General features: G+C 38.3%; 4 pseudogenes; 2 read left to right on the forward strand and 2 right to left on the reverse strand.

The window, feature by feature from the left end:
- Window positions 1-241: 241 nt before the first annotated feature.
- LOC120172894 lies at window positions 242-4,026 on the forward strand (annotated as a pseudogene).
- A 70-nt stretch (window positions 4,027-4,096) lies between these two features.
- On the reverse strand, window positions 4,097-9,762 carry LOC120172896 (annotated as a pseudogene).
- An 81-nt stretch (window positions 9,763-9,843) lies between these two features.
- LOC120172892 lies at window positions 9,844-12,426 on the forward strand (annotated as a pseudogene).
- A 460-nt stretch (window positions 12,427-12,886) lies between these two features.
- Window positions 12,887-14,044, reverse strand: LOC120172897 (annotated as a pseudogene).
- Window positions 14,045-14,910: the final 866 nt, after the last annotated feature.

The following is a 14,910-nucleotide window of genomic DNA, read 5'->3' on the forward strand; positions in this document are numbered from 1 at the left end:
TACTCATTTAATGGTTTAAACAGAGATTAATCCTATCGAGCTGTATAGAATCTTATGGGTGGTAACACTCCCCGTCAAGTATTTAACATTGTTATATTTTCAAGAGCTCTTGGTTAAGCTAGAACAATTCCATGCTGGTTGATCTAAGCCTACAATACTCTATTTAGACGTCTAGTACTATGCATGAAATTGGCTGCCAATATGGAAAGGAAAAAGTGACATTTAAAGGGTCCAAAGATCTATGACGTGCTTGTCTTGTGCCTATGGCATAAAATTAGAGACGTTGGAGAATCGTACTGTGTTCCCTGCATACATCTCTGTCTCGAATTCAGATCCTTCTATGTTTGAAACACCCAAGGCCAACAATCCAATTGAAAGAAGTATTTTTTTCCTTTAAAAGAATTCCGATTATTACTCTTACTCTAATGAGAAAAAAGTATACTCTAATGAGAGGAAAAAACACCAAACCTATTACCACCGGAAGAAGAAAACATGTCTCCGATTAGTCGAAATTGGCCAATGGTAATGCCACCACTGATTATTTGAGATGATAGTTGATACTGACCAACCGTGATGCCACCACCTATTAATGGAGTCAATAGTCTGTTATCGACCAATCATAGTAAAATAAAGACGTGAACAATACAAAGCAGAAAGTCATTCTCCATTTATTGATACACAAAACCAAGTACAATTTCAGTTTCATATATACACTGGTCTTGGTTGGGTGAATAATAAATATGGTGAAAGTATAGTATCGAAGAAGATGAGTTACAAAAATTTAATAATGAGACCACCGGTCACATTTGGCCTTTGGGTGCTTTTGGCATGTTGCTTAAGGGTAATTTCGGAATACCTGATAAAGTTAACGGAAACTTTTTCTATATATAAATCCAAAGCTGTGAAAAAGGGTTAAAACAAAACTCAAACCTCTCTGCAGTAAGTAAAGTAGAGAGAGTGGAAAAGCCTTTGGTGGGCAGAATATATCCTGTTTTCCTTCTTCTTCTGTTGACGTTCAATCTAAAGTTTGATCTTGAGTGGATTTTTTTGCTGTTTTACTCTGGTTTGAGCTTAGAGATCGATTCTTTGATTCAGTTTGTGATGCCCATTTGAACATTCAATCTAAAGTTTTGATCTTGAGTATATTTTTTGCTGTTTTTAGTCTGGTTTGAGCTTAAAAATTGGTTTGTTGATCATTTTGTGAACACCCTACTAGAGTTTCGGAGGCAAAAAAGAAGAAGCCAAAAGTACGAATTTTTAAGCTATGGCAGAACCAAAACCTGAAGAAATAAGCCACCCACCAATGGACCAACTTCAAGGCCTGGAGTACTGCATTGACTCAAACCTTCTTGGGGTGATCATTTTTTTCTTTTTCTAAACTTTTTCAGTTGTTTTGTTTGTGCTGTTTTTGTAACCCTCTGTTTTGCTTGTGGAAGCAGAAGCTATAGCTTTGGGATTTCAGCATTATTTTGGCCTTAGGAACTGCTGTGATGATCCCTTCTTTTCTTGTCCCTTTGATGGGAAGAACTGATGTAAGTCACTTTGCACATGTAATGAATCACAATATTCTTATTTATTTTTAGATTATTTGTTACTGATTTTTTTTATCATTTCCGCATTAAACTGGTTTAGGATGATAAAGTAAGAGTGGTTCAGACACTGCTATTTGTTGAAGGGATTAATACACTTTTACAAACACTGTTTGGAACTCGACTACCTACCGTCGTAGGCTGTTCTTACGCCTTCATGGTTCCCATCATATCAATAATTCATGGTACTTCTTTGCTGAGTTTTGAGGATAACCATATGGTTACCCCAATTCTTTAATTTTTTCGCTTTTCTCATAAAGTTCAATCTTTGTATGCAGAGATTTCTATATACTATGAGAGCTGTCCAAGGTGTACTAATAGTAGCATCAAGCATACAGATTATCTTCGGATACATTCAAATGTGGGCTATTTGCACCAGGTGCAACTTTGATCTTGAATGTAGTTTCTGTATCAAAATTATGGAGAGACATAATTTGAGAAACTATTAACTGAATGGTGTTTTTTGTTTTCCTTTTTATAGGTTCTTTAGCCCCCTTGGAATGGTTCCAGTTATCGCACTAGTTGGCTTTGGGTTATTTGACAAGATGCTTCCCCGTGGTACAATATAAAACCCTGAGGCTTTTCTGAACCCTTGAATGATAATTTTTCTTCCTATAATATCACTGGTGTTGTTTTAACTTGTTATCGACTCACCATCAGGTTGGTCGCTTCATCGAAATCGGCCTCCCTATGCTTATTCTATTTATAGCCTTCTCCCGGGTACTACCATTCCTTCAAGCACTGTAATGGACTAATATTGTTTGCACTAAATGCTGCTACATCAAGTTCTTGTATACCGTATGGAAATACTAAGATGAAAAATGTAATGTGTTGTGTTTATTTTCTATCAAAAACAGTACTTGAAGAACTTTCTGATAAAACAAGTGCCGATACTGGAGCGGTTTGCTCTCGTCATATCAATCACGGTAATTTGGGCATATGCACATATCTTGACTCTAAGTGGCACATATAAACATCGTCCGGAGTTAACCCAATTAAATTGCAGAACCGACAAGGCCAACCTCATTTCTTCTGCTCCATGGTCGGTCGATATTTATGTTTGCTTTTGTCGAATCCATGGAATACTTCTTAGTATTGCCTTTCTGACTGAAATTTATTCATTCAGGATAAAGATACCTTATCCTCTTCAATGGGGTCCTACTTTTGATGCTGTCATTCTTCTGGAATGATGGCTGCTGTTTTAGTGTCATTGATTGAGGTACTTACTAAATTCATAAATCGAATAGACGTTATTTAGCGATTCAAAGCTAATGAATGTTTGCTTTGGCAGTCAACAGGAGCTTACAAGGCTGCCGCACTTCTAGCCAGTGCCACGCCATCTCCGGCCCATATTCTTAGCCGTGGTATTGGTTGGCAAGGCATTGGGATCCTTCTGGATGGGTTATTTGGAACACTTACTGGTTCAACCGTCTCTGTGTAAGTATTGTTGCTTTCTTGCTCGGAAAATTATCGATTTATGCTACTGTACTATACTAATTCCTGGTAAAACAACAGAGAAAACGTGGGGCTTCTCGGAAGCACTCGTGTTGGAAGCCGCAGGGTCATTCAAATCTCAGCTGGCTTTATGATATTCTTTTCGATGTTAGGTGAGTGTTGAAGTCTTTCTGCAGGAAAATTTGGAGCTTTGTTTGCATCGATACCTTTCACCGTATTTGCTGCTGTGTATTGTGTTTTGTTCGGTTACATTGGTGAGTACTGATACCTTTAACAATAACATTCTTGTATAACCCCATAGGAATATTATTTTCTATATGTTGTTTTGCTTATGACATTCTTGCAATTTACGAGCATGAACTCCATGTGAAATCTCTTTATCGTCGGCGTGGCATTGTTCTTAGGTTTATCGGTTCCCGAATACTTTCGAGAATACACTGCAAAGCTCTACATGGTCCTGCTAGTACCGAGCTGAATGGGTGAGTTTTAAATGTGTCCCCATAGCGCGTTTCTCATTCAACTCTTCTGCTAATCAACATACCATTGACTTGTATTGTGCTATGTTTGGCATATGCAGTTCAATGATTTCCTTAATACCATCTTCTTTTCATCTCCGACTGTTGCATTGATTGTTTCCGTACTCTTAGATAACACACTTGACTATAAAGACAGTGCCAGAGATGGAGGAATGCCATGGTGGGCTAATTTCCGATCATTCAGAGGCGATGCCCGGAGTGAAGAGTTTTCTACACTCCCTTTCAATCTAAATCAAAATCGTTTCTTCCCCCATTATAGATCATCATCGCAACGAGATGAATCGGCCATATGTATATTGACTTGGGTTTAATCCGATATCGATTCGGTTATTAAATTAAATGATTTTTTTCTTATGTAATGTTGGGTTGCTGCTGTCTCAACAGTGTTTGCAAAAGTGACTTTGCAAGAACTGTCAATCGTATGTAGCAATGCACTTTTGACTTAGAGGAATTCAGTATCTGAAATTAATCATAATTCTTCTCTTTTTTGTATATGTGCAATTTTATTAACAAATCTTATGATTTGCACATGCATTCCGGGCACCTTGGTTGTCGGTAAATGCTTCGACCAGAGCCCCTCACTCGCACTCTTTGGCTTTCCTCGATCATCTTTCGTATCCTATCTTCAAATGTATTCCATCCTATGGAGCTATTCTCTGAAAAATTGCCGCTAACCTCTTCTTGTTAGGTCGCAAGGTTGGAGCATGTCCATCACCGTAGTAAGTTCGGAATCCGGATACCAGCGATGATAGTTGGCTTCCGGAGTCTGTCATGGCAAAGACATCTGAAGTTGCACAAGCAATGAAATCTAATGCTGCCAGCTGCATCCGAAGCATTTCTAAGTTATAAAAATGTACCCGAAAATAGTTCTTTTAAAAAGATTGCCTGAATCCGAAAATACTTGAGAAGAAAAATTTCGAAAAGGAGCAAGTTCAATGGGAGTGAGCAGTGTTTCCTTAGTGATCAAATTGGGGTACAAACTGCTAAAAGGGTGCATCCGGGAACTTCCGCTGTATATACGAGACCCTGCTAGATAAATGTAAGTTCCACGCTTGAAACCGAGAGCGGCAAGAACTAGTGCGGCTTCTTCGGGTGTCAATGGGCATCTTCCCAACCGAGAGCGGCAAGAACTAGTGCGGCTTCTTCGGGTGTCAATGGGCATCTTCCCAACTTCCGCAACTCCACAGGAGAAACAGGCCTACAAGTAGGGGTGTAAACGAGCCGAGTCGAGCTAGTATTGTTGAGTTCGACTCAAACTCGAAAACTTTCAAAGCCAGCTCGACTCGAAAATTTCAAAGCCAGCTTGAGTCGAAAACTCGCGAGCTTAAAATTATCAAGCTCGACTCGAACATGAAATGTAATTGAAACTCGACTCGAACTCAAAAAGGATCAAACTCAAAAAAAAAAAAATTAAGAGCTCGATTAAAGCTGAGCACGATTGAAACTATTGAAGCTCTATTCCGAGAGCGATTGAAGCTCGATTCCGAGCTCGATTGAAGCTCAATTCCGAGCTCGATTGAAGCTCGATTCCAAACTCGATTAAAGCTCGATTCCGAGCTCAATTGAAGCTCGACATTGCCCAAGCACAAAGTTGCTTAAACTAATACTCCCCCATCTTCCTTTATATAAGTTACCAACCCGAGCTGCTTGTTTGCTACGGATGTGGGATTGCATAACGTTCCTCCACTTTATTTCTTCCTCCACTTTTCTCTCTCGGCGTAGATCATTATCCAGTCAACTTCATCTTTAACAGGTAATCCCAATATATCTTCCAGTATCAAATCCGGCTTTGTAAGCCGATCATCGCTTTCCAAAACCGACTTACCCTTACGCTTTTCCACGTCAAAGCAAGTTAATTTTGCCTTCCGCACTGGTTTCAGGAACTTCATGTATAACTGGAACTTCAAAAATATCATGAACAACACCAGAGGAGATACCAAAACTTGAAATGGGCAATTCTGTTGAATTTTCATGAGATTTTATTTTATGATATTCATTCATTGAGCTATGATTTAGGGACACTGATTCAACCTTACCATTTGAAATTTTCTTTAGACCAACTTCTTTACAATCTGCAATCTGTTTCACCTTTTCATCCAACAATCTGATCTGTTCCAAGTTTATAAATATTTATTTTTCTTACGAAAACATTTATGTCCATAAACACCATAATCAAGAACTTCACTGCGTCAAATTTATAAATATACCATATTTAGTAATTTTTGTTGAATTATTTAAACTGTCTCGTGAAACGTTTTTTTATAGTGTCACGCTTATAAAAGGGTTGTGAATTAATAATACTATTATCATTAATTTATTGAGTGGTCATTAGTTATAAAATGGAGTATTGTTATATTTAAAAGTTTTGGGTTCAAACAGTTATATAAGTCTTTTTGTTAACTATTTCCTTCTTTCTTTCAGTTATTCTAGAAAATAATAAAATTAAAAATGAAATTTGAGCCAATGTGTCAGACATGACTCATGAGTACTCAAGAAAAATAAAAAGTCGAAGCAACATAGATTCAACTATCATGTTGATCTCGACAAAAAGTAAGAATATGGACACACGTAGGTTTCAACAAAGTACCAACTGCCAATCAAACAGGCAAACACCAATTATCACAATTCCATCACCCAAAATCCAATAAGGAAATATGATTAGTCAAAATAATCAACCACAAAAACAGTTGAAATGTTCATTCCTCAATTGAGAGTTTAGAGTTTAGGGTTTAGAATTTAGGGTTTAAGGTTTAAGGTTTATGCTTTAAGGTTTATAGTTGAGGGTTTATAGATTAGGGTTTATAGATTAAGATTTAGGGTTTTATTTTTCTTTTAGTAATATACAATGTAACAATTGAACTTGGTATGGTTAATTTTAAAAATTAAAATTTGAGAGTAGTTGTATTATAGAATTTTTAATATAATTTTAAAATTTTATAATTATAAATAGTTTATTTTTAATAATGTAATTTTAAAAAATCTAAAATTATAATATAACATTTTTTCGAGCTGCTCATGAGCTTTTCGAGTTGAATATCGAGTAGCTCGTTTCGGCTCGTTAGAACTCGAGTCGAGTCCATTCGATCCGAGTATTTATCGAGCCTTGATCGAGTCGATCTCGAGTAGCTCGCGATCTGTCTCGTCTCATTTACAGCCCTACCTACAAGCATCAATGGTGGAAGGAATGGATCGATCAGGTATTTGCATGGAAACGACATCAGGCAAAATAATAATGACAGAAGGCTGTTAGGACAATACTTCGTGTTCTTCAAGCGCTCGATGAGCAGAGGGAAGTGGACCTCTCTGTAGGTTTCGAGTTCCTTTTTCTCGTTCTCCGCCTCCGAAATCACATAGGGAGTATGCCCATATCCTCCTCGAATCTCAAGTGTAATGCAAGGTATTTGGATGAGCCTCTTGCAACATAATCCTCTTTGGAGGAAACACCGGGAGCGAAATCTCCGAGCAGTTGCTTATCCAGATGACGTTCGGTAGCATCATGTTGAACTTCCTTATCCTTTTGATTAATAGTGAACCAACTTCTTGGATTTTCGGCACGAACTTAATGCATGGAAGTTGCATTTGCATCTCAATCTCTGCAATGGAGCAAATATTATATAAGTGACAGAGCTGATATAATAGAAGGTTGCATCCTGCAATAGTTAAACATGCAACTGGTGTCACACCTGGAGATCAGGAGGTAACGGATCAAAGCCGAGTCGGTTACCGAATCCAAGGAAGTGAACAACTTTGTTCTTCATAAGGAGGGGAAGTACAGTGCTGACGTAATTGTTCGGCTTCGCTTCCTTCGGGATATCTGCATCCGTAATCTGTATCAAGGTTAACAAAAACCGAAAAGCAAGATTAGAGGTTTCAGACTTTCAATGCAATGTAGAAAGAAAGACAACTTACAAGACTACCAATGGCTTCAACATCCACGACTTCAAATGCGGGGGAAGTTCCTGCAAAATATGTATATCATCCTTCAACATGCTCATAAAATAGTCTTCTTGATAGATGTCACTGAACTGGCTGCATTTTGATTCGAATCAGCAGCGGTTGCAGATTCATATACGAACATGAAAAACGTTGGCGAAATGTGAATAAACAGAGGCCACTTCATGAAAGGAAGAAGGAGATATTAGTTTCAGATCAAGGTTCCATAGTTACCTAGGATCCTTCCATACATTGCTGTAAAGAAATTTGGGAAGAACCAGAGTCGCATTGAGCAACGATGCCACGGCAACTGCATTGCAAGGTGCCTTAATGACTGATAATTCAATCTTTCAAGAGCTCACCGGTGAACTTATTCATTGAAACCAACATTCAACGTTCTTAATGAGTAATGAACAATGAAAAAGATCAGTTGTTCACTTACTGCTACTCGTTGCTGGTTCAAACCACCGTTCGTGCTTACCATTATATAGCCATTACTCTCTTCAGGCTTCCCTGTCTCGACATTGAAAGTGAAAGGACTTAATCATGATAACTTGCCATTATCTTAAACCAACACAAGGTATTTTACCTAGGCTAGTTGGATATCTTTTATCTGCACAAGGTTTCCATTTGGTTGCTTCCTGATATGGTTCCTCCCAAACCTCAGACTATCTTGCTTAAACTCCTTCTGAAAATCAATGAAGATACTCGGATTTGAGCGATAATTAACTTATCTCGGATCCTTCAAATAGTTGTCGAAAAACCTACCTTGGCGAGTGCACTTGAAGCCAAATTTAGAAGCCTACTATACATCTCACTGTGGACCTTTCCTCATGAACATATGCAACACTGTCCTCCTTAACATACATGTGAATTAGGCATATCAGAAACTAGTTGGTTTCACTTCATCATTTTAAACAATGTTTCATAATGATAACCGACAAGTACTAATGGAAATTTACCATACTTCGCCACCATTGGAGTTTCTCACAGTCGAACTTCTGTGAAAATTGATCGAATCGAAAACCGACACCATCAGAGAATCAAGAAAGGACACGAAAACCATTAACAAACCATCAAAGCAACGGACTTCACGTTCCGGCGAAACCACGTGTGCCTTTTCCTAACATGAACACCCTTGTTAAAATGATTCCCAACCCCTAATGTTTTCCTCCCAATAAAAGGATCATTGGCCCCCAAATTCCTAAAAATAACTTGTTATTATGATTCTTCGACATTCGACGTGAACTTCTCGGCGATCCTTGCTAATGCTACACTAGCTCTCTATCAAACCTCAACCCTTCATTCATTGTCTTGACATGATTATGGAAAATATGAAACCATGAACTGTTTTACTCTATTTTCCCATTGTCTTACGTCTAACAAAGACATGTCAACAAATATGAACATATGTCGTAAGCTAATTCAGTTCCGGTTGTTGGTGAAGAAGAAGTAACATTAAAAAATGGGGGGAAAATGGATCGATGGTGTAGAGTTTGATAAAATAAGAATGTCAAAGAAGGTGGAAGAATTCAAGAGACGTTAAGAAGTAGGTGTCGGTGATATAGTGAGTTGAAGGCTTAGAAAGAGTGGAATGCAAGGCAATAGGTGGACAAACTCATCTCAGCTCGACTCAACTCGGTGCCTCTCAACCGCAGTTTTGAAACATTAACCTTGTAAAAGTATATGTATAAAGAAAAGAGAAAATAATCTTAGTGACCGAAAATGTCTTATAATATACGATTTTAACCAATTTTTTTGGATTTGTCAAAATGACCAACAAAATCGTAACGCGAACTCTAATTTTCAACTCAGTTTCCAGATTCGCAACGCGATTGTAAGATTCGCAATGCGATTTTGAAAAATGTGTTGCGATAGTTAAAATGTGTTGCGATAGTGAAAAATCCAAAATAAGTTTACATTTTAACTATTTCAAATTCACGTGGAGTTTGAAACAATAAAGAATGTTTGTAATAGTGTAAAAGATTCACAGCCATTTGTAAGATCTTAGTTTGAAACAATCAAGAATGTGTTGCGTTAGTGTAAAAGATTCCAAGTGTTTTGTAATTCTCAATCCCACATAGTATTGAAAACACTATTGGGAATGAGTATTTAAGGCTTGGATTTCCCACTTCCTTGTTGAGTGGAAGAGAACAAGGGGGACTCTCGCGCACCGTTGCCTCCGCTGTCCCGTCCCGTCCAGTCTCGAGTCGGGGTGGGGTCGTGATCGTAGTCGTGGCCGGGGTCATGACCGTGGCCGTGGCCGGGGTCGTGGCTTTTTTTAGTTGAAGTTGAACTTTCTCATTTCAGAAAAAAGTTCCCTGTTTTCCATGGCTAAAACGGCTCCAAACTTGTGTCCCCTAAACCAAAACCAAAACCAAAACCGTAGAGAAAACTTATTCTATCTAAAAATGGTTGCTTTATCCAGAAACCTTCTTCAAAAACCACTCTCTTGTCTCCAATTTTCAGCTCTTGCACCCCTATCCGCATCTCCGCTTCGCCGATAAGATATGTTGATCTCCATCTTTCAGATTATAATGCCAAAATTCTTCAATTCTGCGAGTTGGGTGATCTTCACAATGCCATGGAATTGCTTTTCATGTCTAAAAAAACTGAACTTGAACCCAGAACGTACTGCTTTGTTGACAGCTTTGTGCTGATTAAAATCATTAACGGATGGAAAAAAAGTTAATTCAATCGTTGATTCTAATAATTTTGTGCTCGATGAACTCTTGGGCTCCAAGCTTGTATCCTATTATGCAACTTGTGGGGATTTAAAGGAAGCAAGGAAGGTTTTCGATAGACTGGAGAAAAAGAATGTTTATTTGTGGAATTTTTGGGGAGTGAGTATGCAAAAACTGGGGATTTCAGGGAGAGCATTCGTTTGTTCAAGATGATGGTGGAAAAAGGAATTGAAGTGAACTCTTACACATTTTCTTGTGTTCTCAAGTGTTAGCAGCTCTAGGAGGTCTTAAAGAAGGTGAATGTGTTCATGGGTATTTGTTAAAAGTGCGTTTTGGTTGTTGCAGTAGTGTTGTGAACTCTCTCATCACGTGTTACTTCAAAAGCAGAAGACCTGAAAGTGCCTGTGAACTGTTTGATAAATTGCGTGACCGAGAGTTATATCATGGAACTCTACGATAAGTGGCTATGTATCAAATGCTCTTGCACAGAGAGGGCTGGAGATCTTTAAAGAGATGTTGCATTTGGGTGTTGAAGTGGATTCGGTTACTATCATAAGTGTTCTTGTCGGTTGTGCGATATTCGAGTACTCTTCATTGGGAAAGGTTATTCATGCTTTGGCAATGAAATCATGTTTTGAGAAGAGAATCAACTTTAGTAACTCTTTACCGGATATGTATTCGAAATTGGTAATCTCGATGGTGCCTTACGAGTTTTCGAGAAGATGGGTGAAAGAAATGTTGTGTCATGGACTTCTATGATAGCAGGCTACACCGGGGATGGCCGGTCCGATGGAGCCATCTGATTGCTCCAACAAATGGAGAAGGAAGGTGTTAAACTAGATGTAGTTGCTATCACAAGCATTCTTCATGCTTGTTCTAGAAGTGGTTCGTTGGATAATGGCAAGGATTCACATGGTTACATAAAGGCAAATGACATGGAATCGAATTTGTTTGTGTAATGCACTAATGGATATGTATGCTAAATGAGGAAGCATGGACGATGCAGATTCTGTCTTCTCGTGGATGGCTGTGAAGGACATTATTTCTTGGAATACCATGATTGGATGTTACTCGAAGATTGTCTTCCCAACGAAGCTCTTAAAACGTTTGCTGCAATGCTTGAAGAACTGAAACCCGACAGCAGAAACTATGGCATGTATTCTCCTGCATGTGCCAGCCTATCTGCTCTAGAAAGAGGCAAAGAGATTCATGGTCACATATTGAGAAATGGGTATTCTTCATATCAACATGTTGCGAACGCACTCGTCGACTTATATGTAAAGTGTGGAGTTCTAGGTCTTGCACGATTACTTTTCGATATGATTTCTTCAAAAGATTTAGTCTCATGGACAGTAATGATTGCCGGATACGGTATATAGGGGTTTGGGAATGAAGCTATTACTACTTCAATGAGATGTGAGATGCAGGAACTGAGCCAGATGAAGTCTCCATTTCTATACTGTATGCCTGCAGCCGTTCTGGACTTGAGGAAGGTTGGCGATTCTTCTACATAATGAAAATGATTTCAACATTGACCCAAATTAGAACACTATGCCTGCATGGTAGATCTTCTTTATCAGACCGGTAATCTTTCGAAGGCATGTGAATTTATCGAGACCATGCCTATTGCACCAGATGCCACATCTGGGGATCTTTGCTGTGTGGCTGCAGGATTTAACATGATGTTGAATTAGCTGACAAAGTTGCAGAACGCGTCTTCGAGCTAGAGCCAGAAATACCGGATATTACGTGCTCTTGGCTAATATATATGCCGAGGCAGAAAAGTGGGAGGAAGTGAAGAGAATGAGAGAGAATTGGAAGGAAAGGCCTAAGAAAGAAGCCAGGCTGCAGCTGGATAGAGATAAGGGGCAAAGTTAATCTCTTTGTTAGTGGAAACAATTCACACCCACAATCCAAAAAGATGGAATCTTTGCTGAAGAAGCTAAGGAGGAAGATGGATATTTCCCTGAAACCAAGTATGCTTGATTAATGCAGATGAGATGCAAAAAGAAATGGCTCTCTGTGGCACAGTGATAAATTAGCCATGGCTTTCGGGTTATTAACGTTGCCACTGAGAAAAGCGATATGAGTACCAAGAATCTCCGAGTATGCGACTGTCACGAAATGGCCAAGTTCTGTCTAAGGAAACTGGTGAGAAATTGTGCTCAGAGATTCAAATCGATTTCACCATTTCAAGGATGGATGTTGTCTTGCAGAGGTTTCTGGTGACTAGGCCACACACTCGTTATGTAATTTTTGGGTAAATCGCACTTCTAACTATGTTCAATGATCAATCCGATTATCTATTCAAATATGACATGAAACATATTCGAAATGTTAGAGATAACGATAAATATACGTGTAAGAAACTGAAAAAAGTAAAGCACAATGAAAGACACCAGAAAGGATAAAATCGTCGAAATGGTGTCACAAAGCAAATGTTTGAAGATCAAGAAGAACACATAAGTCATTGTATTTTAACCATTAAATGACCAGTACATCAGCAGAAAAGAACAGCACACAGTATATGATTCCATTGCTTTTCTTTTCATTTCCCCCCTCAAAATTCCACATATAGCTACTTTTTTTCTTCCCATTTATCATAAAGAAAGTGTATAAAATATCAATAATAAATAAATGAAAACTCTAATCACCAATTTCCCCTGGTCCAAAAATAGTACTGTTTTGTTCAGCCACACCATTTTGAGAGAACTAAGACAACAATAAGGTAAACTATTGAAGAAAGTGCAATTTGCTACACCAATAACAGCCTTATTTGGCCCATGATGTTGCTTCTTTTCACTTGAATCATCTGCACATCATCATCATAATCTGAAGAATCACTGTCAGAAGAATCCTTAGAAGGAGGAGGTGACAGTGGCATTCAGTGCTTATCACAAGGAGAAATCCCAAGCTTCATTTTTTATGGCAAAACATAATGGTTGTAACAAAAATTGCTATTCCCACCACCTTCAAAGCATCCAGTCTCTTTATGAAACTAGCATTGAAAGGCAAAACCCCATGAAGATCATTGTTCTCAACTTTCAACACTTTCAAGCCTTTCAACTCTGAGAAAATCCTTGGGACAGTACCATTCAACTGGTTATTACTCAGATCAACATGATCCAAGCCTGGAATACCGACATAGAATCTGGGATTGACCCAGAAAATGAATTGGAAGCCAAAGATAGATTTTTTAATGATATCAAGTCACCAAACTCAGTGGGAATCACCCCATTTAGTCCATTTGAAGAAAGGTTCAAGTATTCAAGATCTTCAACAAGGGTAAGAGAAGTTGGAATGTTCCCTTTGAGCTTGTTATCAGATAAATCAACACGGGTCAGATTCTGATTCAGGTGCCTTGGAAGAGAACCGGTGAGATTAGCATGAAATGCTTACTGTCTTTAACTTATGCATATTCCCAAGGATCACATAAAGGCCAGTGGTGTTAACGGAGTGAATGAAACGGTGAGATCGGTCAGGTTAACGAAACGTGAGAGCCAGACGCCGGTGAGGCGGCGGAGGGAGCGAACGCAAGAGAAGGAAGTGAGGGAAAGTGAGAGATCAGAAGGGAAACGGATAGGGGAAGTATGACGGTGAAGGAAAGGAATGGAGGGTAGAGAGGGACTTGAGAGCTGTGAAAGAGAGGGAAAGGTAGGCGGAGCAGTTGGAGAGGTGGAGGGAAACGAGGCGGTGGAAGGGCTTGGAGTTGTCGCAAACAGTGGCGTTGTGAAGGGAGGGTTGAATGCAAGGGTCTCTTGCGGTGGGGATGTTGAGGGATTCGGTGCTTCTATTGTTTGGGATCTAGTGTAGAGGAGGAAGGAGAACAGGGTGGTTCAGTGGTGCATTAGTGGTGGTAGCGACGGCGAGACGGAGGAGGAGGAAGAATAATGGTGCTAGTTAAGTGATGGCGGTGGTGGTTTCATGGTCGAAAAATGGAGTTTTTAGAGTGAGGTTGGAGCTTGGGATGTCAAGCTTGGGAGTTGTATTATTTTATAACTAAATACTAGATTTTATGTTATCCATGCATGACAAGCGTCAAAGTCATAAATTATTAACTTTTTATCAAATTAATTAAATTTTAAATGAATTTTAATAATTTTAATTATGTAAGCGACATATATATAATCTCAAACATCACGCCATCAAATGAACTAAACAATGAAAAAAAGTCATTAACTTTAAGATTAATATGAAAGGAAAACTAAAAATTATTAAATTGGAGGACTATATATAATTTATCCAAATATACTTTTGAAAGCTGGATTGACGTGGATTCCAACTTCCCCTTTTACACTACTATAGTACCAAAGTGGCAATATTTCTTTAGTCCAACCTTTTGTAATTTAGAAGGAAAACACTAGAAAAAGAACCCTAAGGACTTAAAATGTATACTATTTAAAAATGAAGGAGACTTCATTCAGATAACCAAATGGTTTTAGCCTTAATGACTTAAACATATTTGAATTTTCTTATAGAATAAGTATAGCAGCCAAAAGGAAAAAACCATACGTCTAAATGTTTAAACTCTTAATAAGGACATGTGGTAGGTGAAATAATATCATGTAGAAAATAAAATAACTTCCTTTATTACATCAAATTCATTGATTGGATTTAAAGAAACAATAATAATTTAAAAATATTTAAATATCAAACGAAAAAAAACACAATTATAATAAGATCAATATCTTATTTCATTAGATAAAACTTTAA

This window comes from Hibiscus syriacus, unplaced genomic scaffold (genome assembly GCF_006381635.1).
Source record: "Hibiscus syriacus cultivar Baekdansim isolate YM2019G1 unplaced genomic scaffold, ASM638163v2 tig00111915_pilon, whole genome shotgun sequence".
Lineage (NCBI taxonomy): Eukaryota > Viridiplantae > Streptophyta > Magnoliopsida > Malvales > Malvaceae > Hibiscus > Hibiscus syriacus.